This window comes from Camelus ferus, chromosome 30, assembly GCF_009834535.1.
Source record: "Camelus ferus isolate YT-003-E chromosome 30, BCGSAC_Cfer_1.0, whole genome shotgun sequence".
NCBI lineage: Eukaryota > Metazoa > Chordata > Mammalia > Artiodactyla > Camelidae > Camelus > Camelus ferus.
The window spans coordinates 5,000,590-5,017,455 of record NC_045725.1 but is presented as its reverse complement, the minus strand read 5'-3'; the positions used below and the strand labels follow the sequence as shown (position 1 = coordinate 5,017,455).

At 39.8% G+C, this 16,866-nt stretch overlaps 1 long non-coding RNA gene across 1 annotated transcript; it reads right to left on the bottom strand.

The window, feature by feature from the left end:
- Positions 1-269: 269 nt before the first annotated feature.
- LOC116660640 lies at positions 270-16,456 on the bottom strand. The gene is made up of 3 exons (XR_004316219.1): positions 16,446-16,456; positions 3,083-3,088; positions 270-694 (listed from the first exon to the last, which is right to left on the bottom strand). It is a non-coding gene; the product is annotated as an uncharacterized LOC116660640 (long non-coding RNA).
- Positions 16,457-16,866: the final 410 nt, after the last annotated feature.

Sequence of the window (16,866 nt, the reverse complement as noted above, 5' to 3'; positions counted from 1 at the left end):
AGTAATGCCTTCAACTGATTGGACGAGGCCCACCCATATTATAGAGAACAATCCACTTTTTCTCAGAATCTTCTGGTTGAAATGTTATTCTCATCTAAAAATATATCTTCATAGGAAATATCTGAAATAATGTTTGATTGACTATCTGGGTACCATGGGTTAGCCAAGTTGATACATAAAATTAATCATATATATTTATGATGAATTATATAATTTTCACTAGATGGTGTCTCATTCATGTGTTTGGTACCTTGGCAGAGATGGCTGGAACACTGAGGGCTTAGTGTCTTCTTACATCCATTCTATCTCTCACCACATCCTTCCTTCCTACGTGGCTAGTTTGGACACCCACGCACCATGACTGTATTAGTTGGACTGCTTACATGGCGTCTAGCTTTAGGGAGCTTTCCATGGGAAAACAAAAAAAAAGCAGAAGATGCCAGTCACCTCAAAGACTAAGTCCAGAACTAGCCCAGTACAATTTCTGCCGTATTCTGTTGGTCAATAAGCCAGCATAGATCCCAGACCTGGAGGAATAGATTCCACTTCTCAGTAGGGGGAGAAACATTAGTGCACTTTGAAGACAAGCCCCACTGAGGTTTCCTGGGGGTAGGGGTGGAGGGAGGGGCAACTATTCCAGGTCATATTTCAGTAAAACAAGAATAATGATTCCATGTCAACAAGCAGAGAAAATCTATTCCAAAAGAACTTGGTACCTGCTTTTGGCAGTCAGATTCAAAACAGTCTGAGGGATCTGTTCTTCTTAACTTCCTCACTGGTTACAGATCTAGCCATGAAGAACATCCAAAAAGGAAACTCAAAGCTAATGTTACCATTAACTAAATTATAGAAATATATACCCAATGATCACAACATCCAACCTCCTCCCCCAGGGCATCTCTGTTACTTATGCAGAGCTGGAAACTTTCATTCAAAATTACTTCTGAAGTTAGGAATTAACAGACACACACTACTATACGTAAAAGAGATAAACAACAAGGTCCTACTGTATAGCAAGGGAACTATATTCAATTCCTTGTAATGAGCTATAATGGAAAAGAATCTGAAAATTTACACATATAATGTATGTATATGTATAAGTGAATTGCTTTGCTGTACACCTGAAACTAACATCGTAAATAACTATGCTTCAATAAAAAATAAAGTTTTTAAAAAAGAGTAAAAAAAGAAAACAAAATTAGTCCTGAAGATTTCTATTTTTCAGTCCAAATATATGATAAAATTGACCCTTTCATTCGACAAGCCATCAGGGGATGGAGGCAGCAGGTGGCGTCTGTGACAACTGCCATGGGCAACGTTGGTTGGCATCTCAAGAGAGCACTGGGAGTAGAAACCGAACACAAAAGAGATTTGAGAGGAGTCATGTTGTACAACTGTTGGCTGAGACATCGCCTGACAACATCCTTCAAGGAGAAGCAGAGCTTTTATTCCTAAACACACGGCCGGGCGTATTATGTTAGTCACATCGAACGGCAGGTGACAGGCCTCTTTTGTGTGTAGACGTACGTGTGCTCTATTTACATCTGAAAAGGTCCTTGTGAACAACTGCAGGCCTGTGACACCTGGTAATTGCCTATTCAGGTTTTATAATTACTGGAAATTTTGCTTGCAGACAATAATTAAAGTAACCACAACACGAGGTAGCACAACCGAAGTGGAAAGTCTCTCCGACATGCATTCTTTACTATTATTTACTCCTTTCGACACTGTCCTTTCATATTTTTGAAGACTGACAAATTAACCAGTTTGGTTCATTTATGGAATCCCTGGAAGAAATATTTCCTACAGTGGAACATGATTTTTAACAATCTTTTCAAGTAAGAGAAGGATCGATATTAAATAAATGTTAAGTATGGTGGCTGAAAGTCAAATTTAGTGACCATGAATTATTTTGTTACATCTCCCAACCACTGGTAATTTTATCATTACATAACCTGAATCTCTCGGAATAATGTACTTGTAAACGGAAAAGAGACATTAATATATAACTGTTGGAGGTAGGCAGACCTGGGTTTCAATCAAGCTCTAGTTTTCATTAGCTATGAAATCTGAATGACTATCTTTCTTAGCTTCTTTTTACCACAAGACAAGAATAATAATATCTCAGTGCTTTGGAGAAAGTGTATGAATCACTTGTGACATATTACAAACGCTCAACAAATAATATTTTACTCTGTGGGGGAGAAAGTTTTCAATTTTTCAAACTTTTGAAGTACACATGACAAATAGCCGGAAATGCTTGGTTCCCCCTTTGACTTCCTCAAGCTTGCCAGTATTTGTTGAAATAGTAAATTAATTAATTAATTAATTAATTAATTATTCATTTTCACTGCATTTGTGCTACATTTTATTTCACGTTAGAACAGAAGTTTGGGTTTTTAAATATACAGTCAAGTAACATTGATTTCATTGTAAAAATTACACCTGATTTAGACCATCACTCATGCTTCATTTTTTTCTCTGTAGAAATCACTGTCTTTCAATATATTGGTTATTCTCCATTTGTCCCAGCCCCGGCCCGATTCCTGCTACATGCTCTGGCTTTGGTGCCTGAGGCCGACCCTGAGGGCCCCTTTGACAGTGGCCTCCTGCCTGGATTTGGCCAGTGGGACGTACAGGGAGCGTATGTGAGCAAGAGAGAAGAAAGAGGACCAGGCGTGTCTCCCCGGGGCCCCCGCTAGCCTCGCTCACACTCTGTGGCAGGAGCTGTGTGTCTGACGAGGGCTTTCTCTCCTCGCCGGGTCCAGCCCTCACTGAGTTCGTCACACAAGTGCCTGCCCTTGTCCCCTTTGGGCTTCGTATGAAATTCGTATTTCCATATGCCATGAAGTAGCATTTTTTTCTGTATATTTTTTAACTATTATGAGACACTGACCGCACTTGTGGCTCACAGCTTATGTAAAAGCAGTGGGTGGGTGGCAAGGAGCTTTTGGGCAGTATTTTGCTTGTCCCTGGATTTAAAAAAATGGGTAAAGTGTAAGATTCTATGAATCTACAAAAATATGATAAAAAGTGAGTAAGAGCAAGGGACCAAATAGATAAAAGACAGAAAGGAGAACACGAAAGACTCTTATTTATAGAAAAATGCATTTAATAACATTGAAAGGATTATCGAAATGAAAAATCATAATGCCAACACCAAAATTAATAGCTGCGTCCACTAAGCACCACCCCAAGTGCCAAAAACATCCATGTGGCGTACTTACATCATCTCAAATAGCACTCACATTATTACTTAGCACGAAAGGACAAATCTACCTTTAAAACGGAGAGGTCACAGGGTCATCAGCAACCAGGGGACCAAACGTAGCATAAGCATTAATTAGCAGGACAGCCCGATATTATTCACTCAGTAATGGGAATAAACATTATCATCTGTGAATCGTGCTTGCAAAAAAATGAACTCAATGTAATAATCATGTGGAAACAACTGAAAATTCATTCTACAAAAAGACCAGTCTTAGACTATTTAAAAATGTCTCCTCCATATGTTTTACAGGAAGCACGGTCCTGCCAACACCTTGAGTTTGGACTTCTAGTCCCAGCAACTGTGAGACTAAGTATCTGTTGTTTTAAGCCACCCAGTTGCTGGTAGAGACATGCCTTGATATCCGTGGGGAACTGGTTTCAGGACCCACTGTGGATACTAAAATCCACAGATGCTCACGTCCCAGAGTGGACCCTCCATATCTCGGTTTCGCACCTGCAGATTCAGCCAGCCCGGATGGGGTGGTACTGTAGTACAGATTTATTGAAACAAATTCACATGTAAGAGGCCCTGTGCAGCTCAAACCCTCGCTCAGCTGTGGCGGCCCCAGGAGACGGATGCAGACACAGGCTGTGCAGCCCGTGTCCACTGGTGGGACCCGGTGTGAGCCTGCCGGCGCTCAGCCCAGGTGTCCCACCACCCTCCCCTCTCCTGTGCTCCCCTCTCACCACTTGTGCTTTCACTCAAGGGCCACACCTGGAACCAGTTTGCCCACCGTGCAGGGAACACGGGAACCAGAGCGTCCAGTCTCCTTGAGTGACTGTGGACAATGAGTTCAGGGTTGGCCGATGAACACCTAATCCGCTTAAGGAATATACACAGAAGTCCACGACAGCCATAAAAACGAGGGTTAAAAAGTCATCCGTGGACCGATACTAACACAACGGAGACCCACGCGCGCTCTGTCCGCTGCCTCTGAGGCTGTCGAGGCCATTGACGTTCGCTTCGGAGCACAAAAGAGACAACAGACAAAACACCTGGAGAAAACATAAAAACAATTCTGTTCCTCCTGGGTTTTAATACATTTAACAAAAAGTTTTGCTATTTTCAAATTCTCTCTCCACTATTTTTAAAACTCTATAACCACCATGGGTAGTAATATAAATAACAAACACATCTACATTCAGGACTCTTTCTAAATATTCGGTGATGGTGTGTGCAGCCAGTGTGCCACGATCGTACGAGCTTCCTGAGCACCTGTCATAAAACCCACCCATCCATCAGTCTCTTATCTATCAGTCCTGAACGTCACTGTTATGTGGGCTATTTACTTTAAAAAGTGATAGTTCAAAACACAATGCTGTTCTAGCTTTTATTAGAAAAAAATAGATAGCTGATGGTTTCATATCTACCCTCTTAACTACAAAGTGCTAACATCACAGAAAGATGGTCCTCAACAGTCTGTTTTCACTTGTACTTGTGTCAGTCTCTTAAAGCTTCCTTCACTTTGGAAATTGCGACATATATTTATTCTCACTAGAATACCTGTAGCCCAAAACGTTACAGAAACGTGTAAAAAGGCTTGAATCATTAATGACACTGGGTAATCGTAAGGGTCAGATGCAAATCTGAACCTATACTGATTATCCCCCTTAATAATCTTTGGATGTAATACATTCTTTGCATACAAGTGTGTTGACTTGGTTGTCAGACAGACTACAGGGTTTCGGTTCTAGGCTGGGTCACTCTGTGACCTTGAGCAAGTTGCCAAACCTGTAAAAGGATTATAGTATAATTCCCACACTGTGAACAGTACTGGCACTTTAGGAAGATTAAATGAGACGGATGCATATAAATCACTCAGCACTGCGTCGTGCACGGTAAGCACTGACTTCATATCCTAGTGTCATTTACACGCCTAACCAGCTGTGCACCTGATTTCATGATGTATAGAAGGCTTGCTACATCCCCTGCACCCGGTGAGACGTGAAACCACGAGGTGGGCCAGATAGCAAAGCCCTCTCGTCGCGGCGTTTACAGGGGGGTTGGGAAGACAGGCAGCCAACAGGAAGCTACAATTCAGAGTCCTGAGGACCACGACCCAGTGGGGTCGGGTGATACGAAATTTTACAGCAGAGGCATCAGACGCCACCTACACATGTCTAGAAAGACAACGGCACCGGGTGAAGTGAACATGGGCACCAGTGCAGGAATGGAAACTACCTGAACGCGAAAGGCTTGTGTGCTCTTGGGGAAGAGACCCACGTGTTTAAAGCCATGAGAGGGCAAGGCTTAGTCAAAGAATTTTAAAAGATCAGAAAAACAGGGGCAAACCGTATGATTAGGGACATGGTGTTGGACACGTCTGGCCCAGTTTCATGGTCTCAGTGCTAAATTATAATATTCGACCTCTCCTGGAGTGAATAGAGTCAGTGCAGTACACAGATGAAGACAGGAAAACTTAAAATTACAAAAACAAAAATAAAGCGCATTCCTGCTCAAAAAGATGTCCATCAGATCATTATGACTTTGGTAAGATAATGCAGTGGTACTGAATTGATGGAAAAGTAGAATGTCTACTATCTTTTTCTCTAACAATCTTTTTTCTAAACCACTTTGTATTATCCGATGTTAAATTCTCTCTCTCTCTCTTTCACAACTTCCTTAAGAGTTGGTGACTTTGTTAACTACCTCCAGAGAATAAACGGGGCACTTATTACGTAGTTAGTATTAAGTAAGAGAATGGATGACTGTTTTTAATGAATCCGAATAGTAATTATGACAGAGGACTATAAGGCTGTATGTGGTTACGTTTAATTACTGAGTGTGTTATGAACATGAGAAACCATTTCAATGGAGAATATGTAATGATGTGTTCCAAAATGGTTTCGATCCCCACTTTTCAACTTAACACAAAATCCTTGTAACGACACACGTGTCGTTCACCCAATACAAAAAGTAGTTATAATAGAATCACGCGTGAAACTCACGAGGCTGGCCACATCTTTAAACATGTGCCTGGTCACAATTCAGAGAGTGGCCAAAAGATAATGCAAGGATTTTCAATTATTTACACGTTTAGGGACAGAATGTTCAAAAGCCAGATGAGAACTGTCTTATTTCTACCTTCCTTGAGCTGCGCAGGCTCGTGAGAATGGCTCTATTATTATGCCCTAGAGTTGTTCATAGGAAGGAACTCAACCTGGGAGCCGGCCAGTGGAGACGCAAGTGCTAAGGGACTCAGAGTTCAGAGACACTATTGTAAATCGAAGCAACAAATAGATGATTCCCCGGAGAGGAAAACTTCATACCAGAGATGCGATTTATTAATGAATGCTTAATGATATAAAGCAGCAAATTGTTTATCATCATAACACAAGTACTTTGACTTCCTACATCATCTTAGTAACTGACCTCTGTTAGACAGAAGTAATCTATCATTCCAAAAACTTAAGTTGTAGAGTATTTTTAATATGTCTGTTTTCATGATGATTCAATCATCTCACAATTTACAATATTTGAAGCAAAATGCCAACTGTAAATCCAGGTAATTTCCAATAAGAAACTTAGAGGAGGAATGCATACAATAAAAATATCTGTGTGAATGCCATCAGGAGATCTCTGTAAAAACAAAACAAAACAAAAGCCTAACAGTCACATTTACACATTCACCTTCATTCATGATTCACCGTCACTGAGCATCTACTTTGTGCTACCACTGCTCTGGACAAATAAACCAAAACTATGAAAAAAATAGCTAACAATTCTTTAGTATTTAGTATATGCCTGGTCCGAATTTTGATACTTCACACGTATTATTTTAAACTTTTATTAATTTGTTGTTGATACTTGCTTTCTATCTTCGAACTATAAACATTTCATAAAAAGCATAATAAACATTAAAAATTTTTAAGAGTTTTAATCTATTTGAGTCAGAACACAAATCCAACGTCTTAGATTGATGTTCTTTGTTCGGGGATCTTCATGTGTCCAAGTAATCTTTGACCTCATTGCATGGCATAATATCCTTTGCATTGTCTTTTTTTTTTTTTTTTAATATTTCTCTACTAGAAAAACACAGAAGAAGCCACGGTGATTAAAATAAACAGAAATAGAGAAACAAACAAAAGCAGCAGCTGAGGCTACGGTGCCCACAGGAGTTGGAAGGGTTTTTCTGCCAAGGCTGGACTGAGTTCGGTGCCAGCACTCAGACCTCCGAGGTGGATGCGTCTGCACACGTGACATGAACAATCAGAAAACAGTCTGAACAAGTGAGTCTGGAGGCATGGTTTGTTTCAGAACCTGTTTTTGCTTCCTCCACTTTTAAAATCACATTGAAAGGTACTTTGGAACAAGAGAATAATCCAAAGATGCATTCAGCATTCGTTCAAGATGACTGTATGCCAGGCTGAATGCATTCGTTTAAGGAATAATAGTTTCCTGGATCATGCGCACCAGGGATGCGCCTGCCTTTGGAGTGAAACAGAAAGAATGAAGACGGTTCTTAGATTATTTGAATACAGAGTTGAATTGTTACAGTCAAGTCGCTGTGGCTTTGTTGGATGTATCACAAATATTCACTCACAACTACTAAACTATGCAGATACTATATAAAGTAAAGATGCAACACTGCTTTAAAAGCGTAAACCACAATGGATAAAACCAGAGGGTAAAGATAGCTTAAGACTCTCAAAAGATTAGGAATGGAACTGTGACCTGATATTAATATGAGTCAGAACAGCTGCTTCCTATTAACGAAGAGTAGAATAGGAAAAGAAGATACAGATGTTTCATCAGTATAGAAAGTGGGTCAACATCATAGTTACTAAGGAAATCATATTTAAACAACCCATCAGATGGCAAAATGTATACATTTATAGTTTTTACAATTTCTTTAGCAAACACAGATCTCATAGGATGCCAGACACAATTTAGACACTTTACCAATTTTACTAAATTAACCTTCATAACATTCTACATAGTAAAATACGATTTTTATAAATAAACATTTGAGGAGACTAACAATCCAAAAATGGTAATAAGAGATCTCTTCTCAGAATAGCCCAAGTCCAGATCATTTTATCAAACTTTCAAGAAATAGGTAGATCTGTTTCTTTTATAGTTTGCTCTATGAAAAATCAGAGAACGTTGTCCAGCTAATTTTAGGAAGACAGTATAAACTTAATGCTGACATCGGATGAGGTAACACAGCCAAAGATACAAATACAGACATTGTAAAAAGCTCACATATTAGAATCGAAATGAAATCTAACCATCACTGGTACCAAGGGTACCTGGCTCACTGTGCTTGTAAACACAAAGATTAGCTAGGATGTTTATTAAACTATTAAATAAATTATCTAGAGGCATGGAAAAAACACAAGGCTACCAGCAAGCTATTTTGAATTCTTTACACCTAGTGGATTTGAGTATTACGTAATGAGCAGGCAGAGGGTATTTTTCAGAATTATTTAGTCTGGTTTTATGTCTAATCAGAATGATTTTGAAATGCTAACATATATGTAGTTTATCTGAGATTTTTACAATAACCACTTCCCACTTCAAATACTGCTTGCTACTGTATGACACTCAGTGGAGTAAAGTAATTCCAACCGACCTTACGTTAATCCACAGCTGCGTCGGAGGGAGCAGTTGAACCCTTGTGCTAGAAGGCAGGACCTTTTCACCAAACAGTGGAAAAGAAGTTGGAGTTGTGCTCTGTTCAATGGCTACCTGAGGCTGCCTGGTCCTCCAGGAGGTCTACTGAGAGACTGGGGGAGACCGTGTTTGGGAGAATAAATTTGGTGTTTGTATGAGCTCTGGTGAACTCTAGCCTCACCCCTTATTAATACATTATTGGTCACATTATTTTAAATGTTTATTCTCATCTATAAAATAATAGTAACTACTACATGAGACTGTAGTGAGGACTAACGAAGGTGAAGCCTGGCACAGAGTAAGCTAAGTGGGTGTGCTGTTCCCTCCTCCCCGTCCGCCTGCCCCTCCTCCTCCTCCTCCCTCTCCTCAGCCTCCTCCTCCCTCTTTCCCCTTCAGCCTCAGAGGAGGAAGTCCTTCTCTGGGAGTCCCCATCCCAACCCCTGCAAGGGACTTCGTGTCCGCCATCTCTTCTAGTTCGTTTCCAAGATGACACAAAATACAGGATCTTCAGAAACAGACACTGAAAATGCACAACGCACGGCCCATGTACGCTGGGCGAGTGATTGGCCCTGATCACTTAACCATGTGAGAGCAAGACCCCACTTGAATAACATAAAGGCTGCTTTTCTAAATACAAAATCTCCACTCAAACACTGATTTGATGCCAAACTGGGTAACTTTTACCTTCAAGATTTTGCATGTGCAATTATTCCCAAATGGAATGCCTTTTCCTTTGATCCAGTTTATGTTTTCTTTGTTCATAACCTTACTCAGACATCCCATTAAAGACGAAAACGCTCCATCATTTACCCAGAATGCTCTTCTGCTCAGCTTCCGCTCAACGGTACCAACGCCCCTTTTTGTCTGTTTACATTAGTGCTAATCTGGGATCTAAGCATTCAGTAAATAGTCGCTGAAAAAAAATGAATGAAAGAACACAGGATGTTTTGTGTGTGTAAAATTATAGTCTACCTCATTTTTCAATCAAGAGGGCAACTGTTTTACATCGTTACTTTCTAAACTCACTGTGATGAATTGATAAGCCACATGGCTTTGTTTAGCACCAAATGGTAATGCTAACTTCTTTGCCCCTACCAGCTGCCTCCAGGAGTCACCGCCCCACTAACAGGCTCTACGGGAACCAAATCTGTTACACTGTGAAGCCCGGGAAAGCTATCTTAATTTGCTACACCCATGAGAGCTGACAGATTGCAGCGCAATAAAATCAGTTTAACGTATAGCTTCAAAATACATACCTGCATAATGAAAGCATTTTCATCAAGATTTCGTAGTGACACTGAAATCTCTTTAATGGAGGTATTCAAGGTTTAATAATTCTTAGGCATTTTGTACTTAATGTCTTCCAGCCGTCAAATATGATTTCTGAAACTTTTCAGGAAATTTAAGTGTGATTATAGTATTGTGGATGCTACTCCAAACCTTTATTAATTTTCTTGGTGAAAGCTGAAGTTAACCGACGGTTGTCTTTAAATGTCCTACAAAATGGCACTTGGGTTTCTTACAAAATTATAATTAAATGATCAAGATGCCTGCAACCATTTACACTGTCTCTATTTTCATTTTTTATTTCTCATTGCCTTTACTAATTTTAACTGGCAGTTTTTCTGTTTCTCTAGAGCACAGGGATAATACACTTGAGCATGATCTTTAAATCCCGCTTGTAACTTTATTCCCAATAGACACGCTGCTGCGGAAATACCAACGACTTAATAACTCTGAAGATCATATTGCTAGGATAAATTTGATCAAGACACCAATTCTGAAGGTTGTAGCAACCAGAAATCATTTCTCCAGTGCTGACTAATGAAAAAGAAAGTAAAAGATGGATTAACTGTGCCAAAGGCACTGATTTCTGTCTCATAACTGACCACAAACATGAGCCTTTCTGGGCTGATTCACAGCCCTTCAGCAAACACCGTGACAGAAGGAGATTCTCCTCAGGACAAGAGCTCTCACCTCTGAGTTCCATATTATCTGCTTAAATGCAAATGCATAATTGCACTTGCAAAATGTATAATTTAGCATTAAAAGAAGATTAAGCACAAATGTTGAATAAATTATAGCTATGAACTTGATTGTTGAAAGTCTAGGATAATAAACCACGAAAGCAGAATATATCTCTTCCACCTTTACACTCTGTCCCTCGGATCTCCCGGACCCGCCCACCGCGTTAAATCTCTTCTCTGTCAGATCAGTGCCCTGATTTTTAGGTCCAAACAGAAGCCGACTTTGGAACTCCAGTGTTGCATGTCTACCTGCTTAACAGCCAGCTCTCATATTCCACTGAAATCTGTCAGCTTGTCCCTCATCTCTCTTCTCAAAACAATCCAAAGTATTGACTGCATTCATTCAGGGCCCTTTATTCATTTAAATTAAAATACTGAATTTGTAATCAGTGGTACTTAGGTGGGGTCTATGCTGAGTGCCCAAACTATTGAAATTAAAGTACTGCCGTTTCCCTTCATGACTGAGTGCCGAGGAGCAGGGGCCCCCGACGCGCCAGCCGGAGGTGGCCAAGCCTTCAGAGGAGGCTCAGAGGCCGGACAGGCAGGTGCAGGTGGGCTGGGCGCCAGCGTGTGGGGCTGTGCAAAGGCATGGGTCCCGGGGCCGGTGCACACAGCCTGGTGAGGGTAAGTCTGTCTGCATTCACGACGGGGGAGGTTGCTGGAGCCAGTCTGTCATCTCAGTGTGGAGATCGTCGGACCAGAGGTGTCAGGGGGACTTCCTCAGGGGTCCCTCTGTTTCCAGCGTCCCCTCTGCGACTCACTCACACCCACCGGCTAATAGAAACTTCCTAATTAACACACAGCTTTGATAACTTGACTCCTCCACTTGTAAATATCTATGAGCCCATGATGCTTATCTAAATCCACAAAATACAGTGTTTTCTAGGTTCCAGCTTTTTCTTCTATTTCCTCGTACATGTTTTATGTGTGTGTTACGTACAGTCCAAATGGCCAGAGCTGCTTTCCTTGCCTCCATCCTCCTAAAAATCCCTGCTAAGGCCTGTCTTCCCTCTCGTGACAGATTTTCTGCCCTTGTTGGTCTTATTCATCATCATTGTAGGAATAACTTAATAATAAGAACTTGGGATAAATCATACCTAAAAGTTCATCTGTGCAACCTCTTCCTCCATGACCCCTTTCTTAACTACACCCAAAAGATGCCAAACTCACTTATGAATAAATTGACTAAACAGTTTATGACTCTCATAATTTACTTCATTTTTACTCATTTATGTCATACTCTGAAATCTGAGATCTTGGCCTACACATTTTAAAAAATGTCTTAAGGCGTCCAATGTAGGTCACCATATATAACATGTGCTCAGTGTATCTTTAGTAAATGCTTTTGAATTGATACTCAGTTGAATTGATACCCAATCGGTAGTCCATGCAAAAGTCTACAGATTGTGTGTTTTCTGGTAGGACTATTTCCTAGATTTTTGTTACGATGTTTGGGATTGCTCTAGGATTTAGGTCAGGTGACCTCTAAGAAAAAGAACTAAAAAGAAAGTGGGTGACAAAGATAATCTCAGTATGTGATTTTAAACAGACTCATTATGTAACAAGCTTAAGATTATACATGCATGCACATCGCACAATTTATAAATGACATTGTACATGTGTGTTTGTGCATATATGTGTATACTTATCTATACCTGTATTTTTAGAAACTAAAAAAAATTCAGTCTAATTGCCTTAGAGTTGTTAGGTAATCACATGTGATTGAAATGAGCAGAAAATTGTTCCATCAGAGACTGAAAACCCTAACCAATTTATCAGCTAAATTAACTTTATATTATGCGTGTGGAACGCAGAGCCCTTTTGAGAACAAACTAATTCCATCCTATCATTGGAAATACCGCAAGACAATCGGGGGCTGACATGTGCACTGTCTACTCATTTACTGCAGTGTCTACGCCGACTTAATCAGGGTTAGAAGGGGAGTAGACTTTCCCAAGTTGAAATCACAGCAGGAAATTTGCAGACCAGGATGGAAGGACTTGTTTATCAGAATCTTGCAGTGTATGTGCGGAGATAGGAAGGAATGGAGTTCATTTACACTGTACGAATCATTAGTCATTCTGAGAAGTCATGGGGACCCTTCTGCTGCTTTTCAAATACATTTGAGAGTTTTTCTCCCATAAGCTTTCAGATGCTCCATTTTTAAAAGTCATTTTTGGCAGGATGTTTTATAGCTAAGAAAACAAGAATGGGACGGAGAAAGTGGAAGAGAGGAGGCATCAACAGATGAGAAAAATGTTGCAAGTATAATTTAGTGAGGAGCTCGGCCCTTGGGAGACCTGCTGAATTTCTCAGCAATAGGTTTTTTATGACTAACAGAGGGAGTGAAAGAATTCTATCATCACCACTGTCTCACTCACCGGCCCCCCCCCCCCCAAATAAAAACTGTTACCCTAGCCTTCCTGAAATTCAGATAGGAAAGGCACCTGGGCTCAGGTGAGTGTGTCATATTGTAAGCAAACTGCTTTCCATGACTTATCATCAATGGCTAATAAGGAATCTTTGGGAATAGGCTTAGGACGTACTATTCACACAAACACGCAGATGTGATCTATGCACAGCTGACAACTGCGGATATGTTAAACACTCAAAAGTTAAGATGAATAAATGCTCTTTGCAAAAATATTGTCTATATTTTACATTTTAAAATGATATACTATTTCATACATTTTAATTCTTTTTAGAGAGCAGCAAGAGAGTGGGAGAAATATATATAGTAAGTACAACGACTTTTAGGATGTTAGTCAAAATCAGAATCAGACAGTTACGCACGAAATCAGACAGTTATAAAGGGGCAACATGTTCATGACACTTCAGTTGTCAGGAGCCAAAAAGCCCCATTGTTCACAATGGAACAAAGTAACTGTGAGAACCTTTCCAGCAAGGAGCTACTGAGTTCAGCCAGGATGTGTGTAAATAGCCATCCTCCAATTTCCCACCAACGTGGCTCAAGCAATGTAAGCAGGATTTTTATCTTTTATTGAAGAGTGAAAACCAGAATTTTCAATTGTTTTGGATGTATACCCAGAAGTGGGATTTCTGGATCACATGGTAGTTCTACTTTTATTTTGTTTTAGGGCCTGCCATACAGTTTTCCGTATCAGCTGCACCATTTCACATTGCCACCAACAGCACACAAGTGTTCCAATTTCTCTACCTGCTCACCCACCCTTGTTACTTTTATTTTTTCCTTAATAGTAGCTTCCCTAAAAGGTGCGAGGTGGCATGCCTTTGTGGGTTTGATTTGATGCGTTGGCTATCTCAGAAGAAATATAAATGGCTAGTGAAACTATTCAAGTAGGTTCACCCTCACTATTAACCTATAAAATGAAAAATATCAAAAGGTGTTTGATTAATAATATCAAATTATGACAAAAATGTGGAAAAATGGGCACTCTAATACTGGTTTAAGATGGTTCTTTGACGCATTATATTTGCTCATAATTTAAAAAACTGAATATTTGTCATTGAGCAAAGGCTAACTAAATTGTAGTATATCATGTTATAAATACAGTGGCTATAAAATGAATGAGTTAAAACAGATTAATAAACATAAATGAAAATGTTCTAAATGCTAAAAGAAAACAGTATGTTTAGTCCCACTTACAAAAGACAATATAAAAAGCACATGTGCATGCATGCAAGTCTGAATGTAATAGCGCTAAAGGACCTGGAGTCAGGCACACTTGACTGCCGGCGGAGAGCCGGAAGGCAGGACAGGAATCCGGCTTAAAGATGAGGGGGCGGAGTGCTGTCTGCGTTGCCTTCTTTTACAGCTGGGATGCATGAGAGTGTAATTGGTTTAACTAAATTCGATACAACCCTTTCCCACTATTATTTCCCTTTCCCACTATTATTTGAAGACAGTTTTATCTGAGTATGTATGTTTGTGATATTTCAAAATGTTAACCGAAGCACCGTTCTTTTCTTCCATCTGTTAGGAAATTGCATTAATCAGTGAAAGGCATGGCTCCGAGGAACGTCTTCTATTCACATGCTCTTTGTAAATGAGGTAAAAAGGCTAGATCCTCATTTCTGAATGACACATCTTACTTCCAAGTCCAGATAGTCCCCATATTCATATTTATTCAAAATTCATGAACAGGAAAAATGTATATTAATCACTCAGACTTCTATCTCAGATTTTATGATTGTTTCACCTACACCGAATGAATTTCAGTACCACATCTGAAGGAATGGCTTAAATATAAACCGTATTTCTCCGCAGAATTACAAAATAATGCTCGTACCACTGGGACAGCCACACTTTCAAAGCTGCATTTTTATGAGATGATACTTGTTGTTAACTGCAAATGAATCTTACCTATCATGGATCTGTTTGCATTTGGATGTTACTCAGTTCATCTGCAAACATTTGAGTGTCTGCTATGCCAGGCCCTCTTCTATTTCAGCTCTGAGAATACGGCTCTGAAGCGGTGAATATACGATTCTGGGCACAGGAAACAAGTGGCCCCTCAAAACTCAAAGAACCACATGGACGCTCTTCCTGTAGGTGATTGCCTTAACTTCCTTATGAAGCAGAAGCTTGGGGCACTGGGGTATTTCCCATTTCATCTGTTATGAAGACATGCAAGCAGAATCAAGATTTATTAAAACACACACACAGAGCACACAGAGCACGTGCTGCCTTACCAAGTGCGTTCTTATGTAAAAACTGGCCTTTTTCCCTCCCTGCAAGTGTGTCCTACAGAGAAATCCCACGACGGGAGTGCAGTTCCTCTTCACTCTCCTGTTTCTGCTGATCCCCCAGGGATTCACTCACCCCTGCTTTTGCAGTATCAGTGTGAGTGTCAACACAGTGAAAGAGGCAAATATTATCTAACAATTATTCTGAAAATAGTTTTGACCTTGCAAACATCCTGAAAGTGTCTCAAGAATCCCAAGGGGTCAGCAGACATCTCCTTGGGGACAGCTGGTGTGAAAAAAAAAACAACGTCTTATTATGCAAAGTTCCTTTTCAGTCACCTAGAAGTATCTTTGGCTTGAAAAGTTTTTTAATTTAAATTTATTTAATTTAAAATTTTAACGAAGTTAAATGGATGTTTCTTTCTCTTACCTATTTTTGTGTTCTGTTTAAGAGATGACTGTTTACCCAGATTCATGGAGATATTAATTTATGTCTTCTTTTTTTTTATGTGTTGCATTTTTAAAATTTTTATTTATTTATTTTAGGGTGGAGATAATTAGATTTACTTATTTATTTATTTTTAGTGGAGGTACTGGGGACTGAACCCAGGACTCCATGCATGTTAAGCACATGCCCTACACTTGAGCTACACCCTCCCCTCAACTTAGGCCTTCTTATAGGAGCGTTATACTTTGAGCTTTCACATTTATGACTGTCATCTACCTCAAATTAATTTTTGTGGGCTTTGAGATGTCTAATGTGGGTATATAGTAGTTTCAACATCATTTATTGAACAGGATGTATCTTCCCACCCTGAACTGCACAGCACCAGTTTTTGTAAATCAGGTAACCACATACGTACGCACAGGTCTGTCTCTGGACTCTCGATTGGTCCATTTGTCTTTCCAAATGCCAGTAGCTCATGGTCTTAATTATATCATATCACTCTATATCATTTCTTAATATCTAGTAGAGTAAATCTTGCATCTTTGTTCTTCAGGACTATTCCCCACCCATTAAATTACCAGATCTGAGCAGATACTTTTCCATAAGTCCCATGTCTGTATGAATCTGTTTGAGGCAACAGAGACAGAATGGGGAGAAAGTAATGGGTTAGGGAGGCACAATTTCTGGCAGAATGACAAAACTAGATAATATTTTAATTTTGCTTATTTAATTTTATTTTTTTAAGTTATAATTTTAAATAAGCATGCATTAAATTTGAAATAAGAGAGTAGTGAAAAAGGAACCATATTTCCCTTTCTAAAAGCATCCCTCACAGA